Source organism: Vigna umbellata, chromosome 5 (assembly GCF_029865625.1).
Source record: "Vigna umbellata cultivar VRB3 chromosome 5, Vumbellata_1.0, whole genome shotgun sequence".
NCBI classification, from domain to species: domain Eukaryota; kingdom Viridiplantae; phylum Streptophyta; class Magnoliopsida; order Fabales; family Fabaceae; genus Vigna; species Vigna umbellata.
The window spans coordinates 64,254,202-64,268,733 of record NC_142169.1 but is presented as its reverse complement, the minus strand read 5'-3'; positions in this window follow the sequence as shown (position 1 = coordinate 64,268,733).

The window sequence follows — 14,532 nt, the reverse complement described above, 5'->3', positions numbered from 1 at the left end:
AATATATATATATATATATATATATATATATATATATAATATTCTTTTAACATTTAAATTGATGAATTATTTTATTGAATATAAATTAATTATATTTATAAATAATATTTTAGATTTTATTATTTTTGTGAGATTGGTATTGTGACATCCCAAATATATAGCAGATATATTTGTAAAGACATCACCAATTTATAATATTAGAAAATAGTTAAGAAATGTACTTAAAGTATTATAGGATTACAGTCTTCCAGAATTTACTAAGAAATTAAAACTTCAATCACTAGAGTATTCCAAAATATGTCCAGAATTTGAAACTTAAAACATAACAAGGTTTTTCAAAATGATATAAGAGAACTAAGAATTCCTAGTAAGTCTAAGTTGCAATATCATCTTCATTTCTCTCCAATGTTGCCTCCAAAAAAACCTCATCTTCCTCTGCTCACATCCAAGTGGATGATCATTGCAAAAGAAAACACATACAACAAGCACACAAACAAGCAAGGGTGAGCTAATTATATAAAAGCATGCATCATATCAAGCACATAACATACAAGAGTTAACTTAAATCAATGCAGTTTAAGGCATACATCCTAGCATGTTATCTTCTAGATTTGACTCGTCTGGACTTTAGAATGATAGTCGAGCTATGGCGGGTCCTGCACTCGTGGTGACTTATGAAACTTGGGTTCCCCACCCTGCCACACTCACGAGGTTAGCCTGTTATGGGCCTTGAGGCATACTGGAAGCCCCCAAGACTAAGACCTCTTGCTACTCCTCACCACATGGATTAATCCCTCTACTTGAGTATGATTAGCCATTGGAGTTTCAGAATGACCCCAAGACTGAGCTCCTACTTTCATTCTAAAACACTAAGGATCTCACCAAGAGATCCTACACAGATGAAACTTGATTTACAACTTGGATCATACTTTCATCACTTTATAATCATATACTTTCTACCACAATCAACATATACACAATCTCAACAATATACATTACTCACCACTCACAAATTATAAAAATAACATCTCCACAATTGAATCTAAGTTAATCAATACCAAGAACCAAACAACTCCAACTAACCCATAACAGCTCATAAAATACATCAGTTTATACATACCTACAACTAATATAATGATTGATTAACACTCACGTTTCAATATAAGAAACAACTATCCTTACTTTATTTTATATATATATATATATATATGATACGTACAATATCTTGTAAATATACGTATAACTAACTGCCCACCCGATAAATCATAAAGTGCAAAATGGATATTGGAGTTATTGTTTGAAAATACCAACGCACCATTAAACTAATATATATATATATATATATATATATATATATATATATATATATATATAACAATATAATGTAAATATATATATTTATAAGATAAAATACGTACATAAGATAAAATATATGCATATGAATGTTGAACTGGTGTGCTCTTGTGAAACTGTTTTATGACTTTTATTTTATTGGGTGTTTATCTTATGTACGTATTTTATCTTATAAATATATATACTTACATTATATTGTTATATATATATATATATATATATATATATATATATATATATATATATATATATATATATATATATATATATATGGATCCTTACTTTAAATTCCAAATACATAGTGACTGATTTCCTAAAATTATAATTGACTAGAAATTAACACATGATAACTTTATGCATCTACAATGAAACTTGTTTTATTTTATTTTCATCCTAGTAGAGATCTTTCTTTACCCCCAATTGGTCACCGGAGAGGACCCAGATGTTTGAACACATCAAACTCACCTTCGACACCAGCACATATGACTAGTTACAACTGACTGGAGCAGGCCAGGGTTGCTTTATGATCAGGGATGTGCCAACTCAGGTTTTTAAGTTTCTCTATCCAACAAAGAAAGGCTCTCAACAATTAACAATTAATTTATTTAAATTATCTACCGTGTTCTCTTATACTCTAAATCTGAAATGTCTAATTTTAATATTTTCACTTCCTCTCACAGCAACCTCAAACCGTACCTGTACATCTATTTAATACCTATATACATGCTATCACAGAACCCTTACTCTAGACCTTCCAACAAGATCAATTTCAGCCAACAAACTCATTCAAAATAGATTAAATTCATCACATCACAACATGCACAATTTCACCGTTTCAGTTATAACACCCAATAAAATAAAAGTCATAAAACAGTTTCACAAGAGCACACCAGTTCAACATTCATATGCATATATTTTTATAAAATAAATTCATACAAAAATAATTAGCTCCCCTTACCTAGAAAGCTGAACAGTACCACTCATAGGAACGCTCTAGCAGTATCTCCTCAGAGAGGCGAGTTTGACAGCACCTATAAGCCACCAAAAATGGGTGCAGAGTGTAAGACCCTTGTAAACTCAAAATTTTACCAAGTTGTAAAAATTTCAAGTTGTAGTGTAAAATTGAATGCTGTCAAAATTTGACATAGTTTACTATTTTATGTATAACTTTTTATACAATTAATATTTTGGGTTGATTCTTTTTCCATTGGAAAGTAGACTCAAAGAGCTTCGATTCGAGTACTCATACGCCTAATTCCGACTTCGGGAAGGGGTTCAACCGAACTGTCAAAGTTGTGACAGATGTGCTGTCTGGGTGGATGGCGCCCAGGCGCCCCTCCTCTTGCGCCCGGGCGCGAACGTATCAGTTTTCAGATCTGAAATAAGTGGGAATTGCGTGGAAAGTTGGGGAATATTCTCCATAATCATAATGTTCGTCCCTTGGGCCAGAGAGGAGCGTGGGCAAACCTCCTTTCCAATTATTAAGTGTTTCTTAATGGAGTGAAGGGCCATGGTTGTCCCTTGGGGCAGATTTGAATAAGAGAAAGGGGTGGATTCTGCACTGAGACTTAGGTGCTGAATTACAAAGAAGAAAGTGGTCCGTGAGAGAGTTTTCTAGAGGTCTTTGGAGCAAGGTGCTGCCCAGATTCGTAGTGAAGGATTCAAGGTGTTCCAAGGAAGTCTTCAAGAGGTAAGGGGAGCTAACTTTGATTTGGAAAAATGCACATGTGTTGTTTGATGAAAGTTCTGTGAAATGTGATGAGTTTTAATGGATTGAATGATGGGAGTTATGATGAGAATTCGTTTTAATGTGTTTGTATATATAGATATGAAGTTTTAGAGGAATTGGTTCTTGAAATGGGATGAAGAACATGGTGGTTTTCCCTTAGCTTTTTCCAAATCCGAAAATCATACTTCTTGAACAAATGATTAGTTTGAATGGGATGGATGTGAATGTTTGTTGTGAGATCTTGGATTGGAAATGTCCTATTCTTAGATGATGGTTTTTGAGTATGCTTTGATGGTAAAAAGATGAATCAAATGGGTTTTTGCTATAACTTTGATATATGGAATTTGTATGAACTTTATGATGAAAAATTGATGAATATATTGGATTGATGGTGGATTTTCGTTCTAGCATGTTGATATACATGTATATGAAGCTTTTGCTGGATTAGGTTGTGAAATGGGATGAGAAACATGATGGTTTTACCTTCCTTTTGATCAAATACGAAAATGGTTTGTTTTGGATGATTGATGAAATTTAGATGGATAAATTGATGATTATGGATAGAATGGTGTGGTGTGAATGATTAATTGGTTAAAGTCTAATACAAAGTGGAATGATATTGTTTGAAGGTATTTTGGAGTTGATTTTGAGATCAAATCTATGGGGGTTTAAGAATTGACTTAATGAAGTATTGGTTTTAAGTGAGAATCTGTAATGAATATCAATTGATTGGATATTTACAGAGTTGTTTATGATGGAAGTTAGCTAATATGTGGTGAAGGATGAATTAGTAGTTGTTATAGTGTGTTTGCCATGTGGATTCAAAGGTATTTTAGGGGTATTGATAGGTGAAAATCTAAAGAAGGTAAATCTGATGTAAACTAAACATTTTAAGCTTGAAAGTGAGTGATTCAAAACTGGTTTGAACGTTGAAAGTGGTAGAAAATGGAAGTTAGGTTCCTTGGTAGTTTATATGTTGAAGTTGGATTGATTTTGGACTATTTTAGGGGTTTTAACAAGTGATATTTTGAATTATATGTTCTGGGGTGTAGGTGTTGATTTGTAATCTGTTATAGAGCCAATTAGAACTTGTCCAAGTGGTTAGTTTGCATAAAACAAGAGTATAAGGTGTAAATTTGAGTTTAGGTGTTTTTGGAGTGTCAAACATGATGTGAGATACCAAGTTTCGGGTTTGATGATCAATAGATGTTTGATTCGAGTTATAAATATGTTTTCTCATCAATCCTAATGTTTAGGAGGTCACTTTGATCATTAGAATAAGTCTCAAGTGCATAAAAAGCCAAATCTGCACTTGCTGTCAACTGATACGGCGCTCCAGCGCCCTCGGGACGCTCTCCAGCGCGCTTAAACTGGTGCAGGTCGCGCTCCAGCGCCCTCTGGTCGCGCTCCAGCGCGCCTAAACGCAGCAGCAAGCTGCAGAATTTGTTTTTGATAGTTTTGGGGGTTCCGGATGTCCGTTTTGGACGTTCTCTAGGTCGTTTTGGGGGTTCTTGACCCTTCCGGAACTGTTGGTGATGGTTTCAAAGCTGTTTGAGTTACCTAAATATGGGTATTAAAAGGATATAAAGAAAATGTGTTATGTATACACTGTTTTGAGTTGTTTGATATATCTATTTGATATGGAAATGTTGTGTGATCGGTTTGACATTGCATATTGATATGAGAATGATGTTTGGATGGTTAAGTACTGTTGAAATCATGGTTGTATATGATTTGATTATGAGTTTCATGTTAAATGAAGAATTGAGGTTATTAATGATATGATAATGTGATAATCTCACTTATGCATTTGAATATATTGAACATATGCTAAGTTCATGGTTGGCGAATATGTGATGATGATATGATATGGGCGTTATGGTATGGTTGGATTGGTATTGTAAGGATTATTGTATATGGGTATTTGGTCGGATCATGTTATTAAACGAGTGGTGGATAGTAAGCGTTGTGCGTGTTGTCCCGGGGAATCTCTTTAGGTGAGTGATGGGGGGTATACTTGCACTTGTCCGGGGAAGCTCTTGTTCAGAGTGATGGAGGGTGACATTGTGTACTTGCCCGGGGAATCTCCCTATAGAGTGATGGGAAGCAGCACTACACATTGGGGTAATGTGTAACCGCCCGGGGAATCTCTTACATTTAAGTAAGAGTGATGGGGGTGACGTGGGGTACTAGTTCGGTGAAGCTCGAGATAATTAAATTGGCGTTGTGCTTGCGGGCCCGGGGAATCTCTTTAGGCGAGTGATGAGGGGTATACTTGCACTTGTCCGGGGAAGCTCTTGATTAGAGTGATGGAGGGTGACTTGTGTACTTGCTCGGGGAATCTCCCTATAGAGTGATGGGAAGCAGCACTACACATTAGGGTAATGTGTAACGGCCCGGGGAAGCTCTGAAAAGAGTGATGGGAGTGACGCTAGTACATATTGGTGTATGTATTTTGATTCGTCTGTAATATTGGTGGATGTAGTCTGATTTATTTTGTAATGCATATTGGTGTATGCACTTTAAATTGATATTTTGATACATATTGGTATATGCATACGGTTGGAGCATAATTCGTACTTGGGTATATAGTTTGATCTGGTTAAGGTGTGGATGATAGCATGTTATTATGAGTATGTTTAGGATGTATAAGAATTGTATTTTTGTTAGCTCACCCTTGCTTGTTTGTGCATGTGAATGCGATGATCGTATAATGTGTGATGTTATACGGGAGCAGATGTTATTACAGATGTGATGGCTGATGCTTCTGAACATGCATAAAGGAAGAAAGAGAGATGGGATAGAGGACTTGGGAATGTATTTTAATATTTTATTCGATCCTGACTATTTGAACAATTTTATTTTCGGAATAATCGGTTTGTAATAAATAACGTACTATTTATCCGTTGAGGTTGAATATTAAAAAAATTGAATTTTTACTTACGTGTTTTACAAAAAAAAAATTAGTCGGCGTAACACCAAATATCGGGGTGTTACACTTGTGGTATCAGAGCAGTGATTATTTTTCGAAAATAAAATTTTGGGGACTGGGGAGTGAGAAATTCTATCATGCATTCTTGTAATTTTCTTATTTGTTTATGAAATTGATTGTGTCATTACTATGCGTGTAAAGAGCATCATGTCTCAGAGAACTGAGAATTGCAACTCTCACAATGTGACTGAGAGAATCGAAGGAATTGTTGGTGTAGCTTCTTATGAGAAACTAGTGTGAACTAGTGTTTTCTACAACACATATCGGGTTAGATCTCAACCAGTTTAGTCTGTGTTGGAATCACGATCTTTTGGCTGGACACAAGTTCAAGGAGAACTTGATTTTCTACCATCCTAAGGTTTAGATTTCATCCTAGGAATGTATTGGTTGATTGCAAATCACATTCTTCTCGACTGTGGACGACAACAGTTGGTGTTTCCGGACTCTGACGATTTTAAGTTGTTCACAACTAAGGAAGCCTTGAAGGAGGTCAGTAATGGAGCCACATCTTTTGTAGTGATGGCTCAGGAGAAGAAGAAGAGTCCTGGAGAAAAAGCAATGAGAATCCCAGTGGTAGAGGAGTTTACGGATGTCTTTCCGGATGAAATTCCAGGATTACCACCAAGCAGAGAAGTAGAGTTCTCCATTGATCTAGTACCAGGAGCTGGACCAGTGTCTGTGGTCCCGTACAGGATGGCTCCGGTAGAATTGGTCGAACTAAAGAAGCAGATTGAAGAGTTGTTAGAAAAGAAATTCATCAGGCCAAGTGCTTCACCTTGGGGGGCACCAGTACTATTAGTAAAGAAGAAGGATGGAAGTTCGAGGTTATGCATTGACTACCGGCAGTTAAACAAGCTGACGATCAAGAACAAGTATCCATTACCGAGGATTGAAGACTTGTTGGACCAATTGCGTGGAGCTAGCGTGTTTTCAAAGATCGACTTAAGGTCTGGGTACCATCAAATCCTAGTGAAGCCTGAAGACATACAGAAGACAGCCTTTCGGTCACGTTACGGTCACTACGAGTTTGTGGTGATGCCATTCGGAGTGACCAATGCTCCTGCAATATTTATGGACTACATGAATTGAATCTTCCGACCTTGGTTAGATAAGTTTGTTGTTGTGTTCATAGACGACATTCTCATTTATTCTAAGGATCAGGAAGAGCATGCTAGACATTTGAGGACAGTGTTAGAAACACTCAGGGAGCACCAGTTGTTCGGGAAATTATCCAAGTGCGAGTTTTGGTTGGGTGAGGTACAGTTTCTAGGTCATGTGATTTCTGCCCAAGGAAATTTCTGTGGATCCAACCAAAGTAGAAGCAGTGTTGAAGTGGGAACGTCCAAAAACAGTATCCGAAGTGAGGAGTTTTGTTGGCCTGGCCGGGTACTACAGGAGATTTGTCAAAGATTTCTCAAAGATAGTAGGTCCACTGACGTAGTTGACTCGAAAGGACCAACCATTCTCTTGGACAGACAAGTGTGAAGCAAGCTTTGAAGAGATGAAGAGAAGGCTGACAAGTGCTCCAGTGCTAATGATCCCAGATACTTCGAAGGTTTTTGAAGTGTTTTGTGACGCTTCACACCAAGGACTCGGATGTGTGTTAATGCAAGAGAAGAGACCAGTGGCCTACGCATCGAGGCAATTGAAGGTACATGAAAGGAATTACCCAACACACGACCTCGAGTTAGCCGCTGTTGTTTTCGCTCTGAAGGCTTGGAGACATTATCTTTATGGATCACGTTTTCAGGTCTTTAGTGATCATAAGAGCTTGAAGTATCTTTTCGATCAGAAGGAGTTAAATATGAGGCAGAGAAGATGGATGGAATACTTGAAGGACTTTGACTTTGACTTACAGTACCATCCAAGAAAGGCAAATGTTGTTGCAGATGCTTTGAGCAGGAAGCGGATACAGATGTCAGCTATGATGGTTAAGGAACTAGAGCTAATCGAAAAAGTTTAGAGATATGAACTTGGGTTTACAGTTGAACCAAGATCATATTTGGTGTAGTCATTTGAAGATCACAAGTGACTTCTTGGAGAAGATTAAAGCAGAGCAAAAAGAAGACGCAAACTTACAACAGACGGTGGAGTTGTTAGGGACAGAGCAGGCTAAGGATTTTAGTCTAGGAGCTGACGGAGTTTTGCGGTTTAGAAACAGGGTGTGTGTTCCAGCGAAGTTGGAATTGATAAGAAAGATTCTGGAAGAAGGACATAAGAGTCGTCTTAGCATACATCTTGGTATGACTAAGATGTACAAGGACCTGAAGGATTCTTTTTGGTGGACTGGAATGAAAAAGGATGTGGCAGAATTTGTCTCTTCTTGTCTAACTTGTCAGAAGGCTAAAATTGAGCATCAAAGACCAGGAGGAATGCTGCAACAGTTAGAAATTCCCCAATGGAAGTGGGATGACATATCAATGGACTTTGTGACTCATTTACCAAGGTCCCCGAGAGGTCATGATTCTATATGGGTGATTGTGGACAGGTTGACAAAGTGTGCTCATTTCTTACCCATCAACCAGAAGATGTCATTGGATAAGCTAGCAGAACTTTACATTAAGGAGATAATAAGGTTACATGGAGTACCCAAGAGCATTATTTCAGATCGTGATCCAAGATTTACGTCAAGATTTTGGAAGAAGATGCAAGAATCTTTGGGTACAGAGTTAAGGATGAGTTCAGCTTATCATCCCCAAACGGATGGACAATCTGAAAGGACTATACAATCCTTGGAAGATTTGCTGAGAGCATGTGTACTGGATCACTTAGGAAGTTGGAGTGAGGTGTTACCTTTGGTGGAGTTCACGTACAACAATAGCTTTCACGCGAGCATTGGAATGGCACCGTATGAAGCTCTCTATGGGAGAAGGTGTAGGACACCTTTGTGCTGGTTCCAAGATGGGGAAGTAATATCGGTGGGTCCAGAGTTGTTACAGAAGACAACCGAGAAGGTTAAGCTGATACAAGAAAGGATGCGTGCAACACAGAGTAGGCAGAAGTCTTATGCAGACAAACGACGGAGACCTCTTGAGTTCGAGGTGGGAGATCATGTTTTTCTGCGAGTCTCTCAGATGAAAGGAGTTGGAAGAGCCATCAAGTCAAGGAAGTTATCTCCGAAGTTTCTTGGACCATTTCAGATTATCAAAAGAATAGGACCAGTAGCATATGAAATTTGCACTACCTCCTCAATTGGAAAATTTACACAATGTGTTTCACGTTTCTCAGTTGAGGAAGTATGTGTCAAACCCTGATCATGTGCTCGAATTGGATGATGTCCAGATCAGAGAAGATTTGTCATTTGATACAAAACCTGTGCGAATACTGGATGTTCAGTCAAAGCAGTTGAGAGGGAAGGATATTCGTACAGTGAAAGTGTTGTGGAATGAGAAGACTGAGGAAATGACTTGGGAATTGGAAGAGGAAATGAAAAATCTTTATCCTCATCTTTTTGGTTAACAAGTACAATTTTCGAGGACGAAAATTTTTAAAGGAGGGGAGAATGTAAGACCCTTGTAAACTCAAAATTTTACCAAGTTGTAAAAATTTCAAGTTGTAGTGTAAAATTGAATGCTGTCAAAATTTGACATAGTTTACTATTTTATGTATAACTTTTTATACAATTAATATTTTGGGTTGATTCTTTTTCCATTGGAAAGTAGACTCAAAGAGCTTCGATTCGAGTACTCATACGCCTAATTCCGACTTCGGGAAGGGGTTCAACCGAACTGTCAAAGTTGTGACAGATGTGCTGTCTGGGTGGATGGCGCCCAGGCGCCCCTCCTCTTGCGCCCGGGCGCGAACGTATCAGTTTTCAGATCTGAAATAAGTGGGAATTGCGTGGAAAGTTGGGGAATATTCTCCATAATCATAATGTTCGTCCCTTGGGCCAGAGAGGAGCGTGGGCAAACCTCCTTTCCAATTATTAAGTGTTTCTTAATGGAGTGAAGGGCCATGGTTGTCCCTTGGGGCAGATTTGAATAAGAGAAAGGGGTGGATTCTGCACTGAGACTTAGGTGCTGAATTACAAAGAAGAAAGTGGTCCGTGAGAGAGTTTTCTAGAGGTCTTTGGAGCAAGGTGCTGCCCAGATTCGTAGTGAAGGATTCAAGGTGTTCCAAGGAAGTCTTCAAGAGGTAAGGGGAGCTAACTTTGATTTGGAAAAATGCACATGTGTTGTTTGATGAAAGTTCTGTGAAATGTGATGAGTTTTAATGGATTGAATGATGGGAGTTATGATGAGAATTCGTTTTAATGTGTTTGTATATATAGATATGAAGTTTTAGAGGAATTGGTTCTTGAAATGGGATGAAGAACATGGTGGTTTTCCCTTAGCTTTTTCCAAATCCGAAAATCATACTTCTTGAACAAATGATTAGTTTGAATGGGATGGATGTGAATGTTTGTTGTGAGATCTTGGATTGGAAATGTCCTATTCTTAGATGATGGTTTTTGAGTATGCTTTGATGGTAAAAAGATGAATCAAATGGGTTTTTGCTATAACTTTGATATATGGAATTTGTATGAACTTTATGATGAAAAATTGATGAATATATTGGATTGATGGTGGATTTTCGTTCTAGCATGTTGATATACATGTATATGAAGCTTTTGCTGGATTAGGTTGTGAAATGGGATGAGAAACATGATGGTTTTACCTTCCTTTTGATCAAATACGAAAATGGTTTGTTTTGGATGATTGATGAAATTTAGATGGATAAATTGATGATTATGGATAGAATGGTGTGGTGTGAATGATTAATTGGTTAAAGTCTAATACAAAGTGGAATGATATTGTTTGAAGGTATTTTGGAGTTGATTTTGAGATCAAATCTATGGGGGTTTAAGAATTGACTTAATGAAGTATTGGTTTTAAGTGAGAATCTGTAATGAATATCAATTGATTGGATATTTACAGAGTTGTTTATGATGGAAGTTAGCTAATATGTGGTGAAGGATGAATTAGTAGTTGTTATAGTGTGTTTGCCATGTGGATTCAAAGGTATTTTAGGGGTATTGATAGGTGAAAATCTAAAGAAGGTAAATCTGATGTAAACTAAACATTTTAAGCTTGAAAGTGAGTGATTCAAAACTGGTTTGAACGTTGAAAGTGGTAGAAAATGGAAGTTAGGTTCCTTGGTAGTTTATATGTTGAAGTTGGATTGATTTTGGACTATTTTAGGGGTTTTAACAAGTGATATTTTGAATTATATGTTCTGGGGTGTAGGTGTTGATTTGTAATCTGTTATAGAGCCAATTAGAACTTGTCCAAGTGGTTAGTTTGCATAAAACAAGAGTATAAGGTGTAAATTTGAGTTTAGGTGTTTTTGGAGTGTCAAACATGATGTGAGATACCAAGTTTCGGGTTTGATGATCAATAGATGTTTGATTCGAGTTATAAATATGTTTTCTCATCAATCCTAATGTTTAGGAGGTCACTTTGATCATTAGAATAAGTCTCAAGTGCATAAAAAGCCAAATCTGCACTTGCTGTCAACTGATACGGCGCTCCAGCGCCCTCGGGACGCTCTCCAGCGCGCTTAAACTGGTGCAGGTCGCGCTCCAGCGCCCTCTGGTCGCGCTCCAGCGCGCCTAAACGCAGCAGCAAGCTGCAGAATTTGTTTTTGATAGTTTTGGGGGTTCCGGATGTCCGTTTTGGACGTTCTCTAGGTCGTTTTGGGGGTTCTTGACCCTTCCGGAACTGTTGGTGATGGTTTCAAAGCTGTTTGAGTTACCTAAATATGGGTATTAAAAGGATATAAAGAAAATGTGTTATGTATACACTGTTTTGAGTTGTTTGATATATCTATTTGATATGGAAATGTTGTGTGATCGGTTTGACATTGCATATTGATATGAGAATGATGTTTGGATGGTTAAGTACTGTTGAAATCATGGTTGTATATGATTTGATTATGAGTTTCATGTTAAATGAAGAATTGAGGTTATTAATGATATGATAATGTGATAATCTCACTTATGCATTTGAATATATTGAACATATGCTAAGTTCATGGTTGGCGAATATGTGATGATGATATGATATGGGCGTTATGGTATGGTTGGATTGGTATTGTAAGGATTATTGTATATGGGTATTTGGTCGGATCATGTTATTAAACGAGTGGTGGATAGTAAGCGTTGTGCGTGTTGTCCCGGGGAATCTCTTTAGGTGAGTGATGGGGGGTATACTTGCACTTGTCCGGGGAAGCTCTTGTTCAGAGTGATGGAGGGTGACATTGTGTACTTGCCCGGGGAATCTCCCTATAGAGTGATGGGAAGCAGCACTACACATTGGGGTAATGTGTAACCGCCCGGGGAATCTCTTACATTTAAGTAAGAGTGATGGGGGTGACGTGGGGTACTAGTCCGGTGAAGCTCGAGATAATTAAATTGGCGTTGTGCTTGCGGGCCCGGGGAATCTCTTTAGGCGAGTGATGAGGGGTATACTTGCACTTGTCCGGGGAAGCTCTTGATTAGAGTGATGGAGGGTGACTTGTGTACTTGCTCGGGGAATCTCCCTATAGAGTGATGGGAAGCAGCACTACACATTAGGGTAATGTGTAACGGCCCGGGGAAGCTCTGAAAAGAGTGATGGGAGTGACGCTAGTACATATTGGTGTATGTATTTTGATTCGTCTGTAATATTGGTGGATGTAGTCTGATTTATTTTGTAATGCATATTGGTGTATGCACTTTAAATTGATATTTTGATACATATTGGTATATGCATACGGTTGGAGCATAATTCGTACTTGGGTATATAGTTTGATCTGGTTAAGGTGTGGATGATAGCATGTTATTATGAGTATGTTTAGGATGTATAAGAATTGTATTTTTGTTAGCTCACCCTTGCTTGTTTGTGCATGTGAATGCGATGATCGTATAATGTGTGATGTTATACGGGAGCAGATGTTATTACAGATGTGATGGCTGATGCTTCTGAACATGCATAAAGGAAGAAAGAGAGATGGGATAGAGGACTTGGGAATGTATTTTAATATTTTATTCGATCCTGACTATTTGAACAATTTTATTTTCGGAATAATCGGTTTGTAATAAATAACGTACTATTTATCCGTTGAGGTTGAATATTAAAAAAATTGAATTTTTACTTACGTGTTTTACAAAAAAAAAATTAGTCGGCGTAACACCAAATATCGGGGTGTTACACAGAGCACATTTCTTAGAGTTGAAAGGGACAGAGAAACTAAAGGAAAAACTACCCGTAACAGGCAACCAGCAAGTTGCATGGCTTAGGTTCAAGAACGGTTGAAAGAAAAGGAAAAAAAACACTTACCGGTCGGAATGGAAAAACGTTCGGTTCAAACTGAAGCCTTTGGTGCAGCAAGCGCGAAAACACTTTCAAATCAAAATTTGATCGGTTCAATGAAAAGAAAATCTAGAGAGAAGGAAAAGAAAATTTTAGGACAAGGGTTTTAGAGAGAGAAAAAAAGCTGGCAAAATGAAGAAATCCTGATATTTAGAAAACCTCTTTCTAAAGTCATGGATCTTAGCTTATGACTGACAAGTCCAATAGCTTTATTATTTTCAAGTTCTTACAGGTATTATTTAAAAAAAAAACAGATAATATACATCGTGTTATTTAACATATATAATTTTTTAAGCGTTGCATTCCCACTTTGTATTTCGAACAACATTAATTCTGCATTTCTTTCAATACTTCATAATTAAAACTTAAACTGAAAACATTTCAACCAATAGATTGCAGCTTTATCATCGTGCATTTTTTTTTTCATATCCTGGTCCATTCGAAAGTTATTAAATGTTTGAAAAAGTTAAATTGAAAATCGAAATCTAACAAATTAGCGAATTCAGGTAAAATAACGAAGTGATGCTTTTACATTAAAGGTTGAAAATGGAAAGAAGGAAAATTCTTATTTTTCCATTAAAGATTGACAAGTAGAAAGTTGAAAATTGAAACATTACTCATTTAGTTCATTGTCATTGTTTATACAAATAAATAAAATTTTCTGAGGTTTAAATATGTGTAATACATAGTCTCATTACAGGACCAAAATAATTAAACTAAATTAATAATAATATTAACTGTGAAACATAAAAGTTGTTCAAATCCAAGCAATAGTGTAACACCTACAAAATCAAGACAAACAATTTATTTAAATAATTATACATAATAGATTATTAAATGGTCGAAGTATGAATATTTGACAAAATTAATTAATTGTCCAATTTAATGAAATTTAATTAAGTATTAATAATTAGATTAGGAAGTACAATATTTTATTTTTTCCACCAAAAAGTATATAATTTTCAATTCATTAAATACATAATTGTTATTTAAATCATTATAAATTACAATTTTGTTAAATGAGAAAATATTACTACAGTAACATATTTTTGTTTTTAATTTTGAAAAAAAACCTGTTCATCATAGGGTAGGCTTGAAGTTTTTTGTTTTCTTCAGCCGATGGAGCC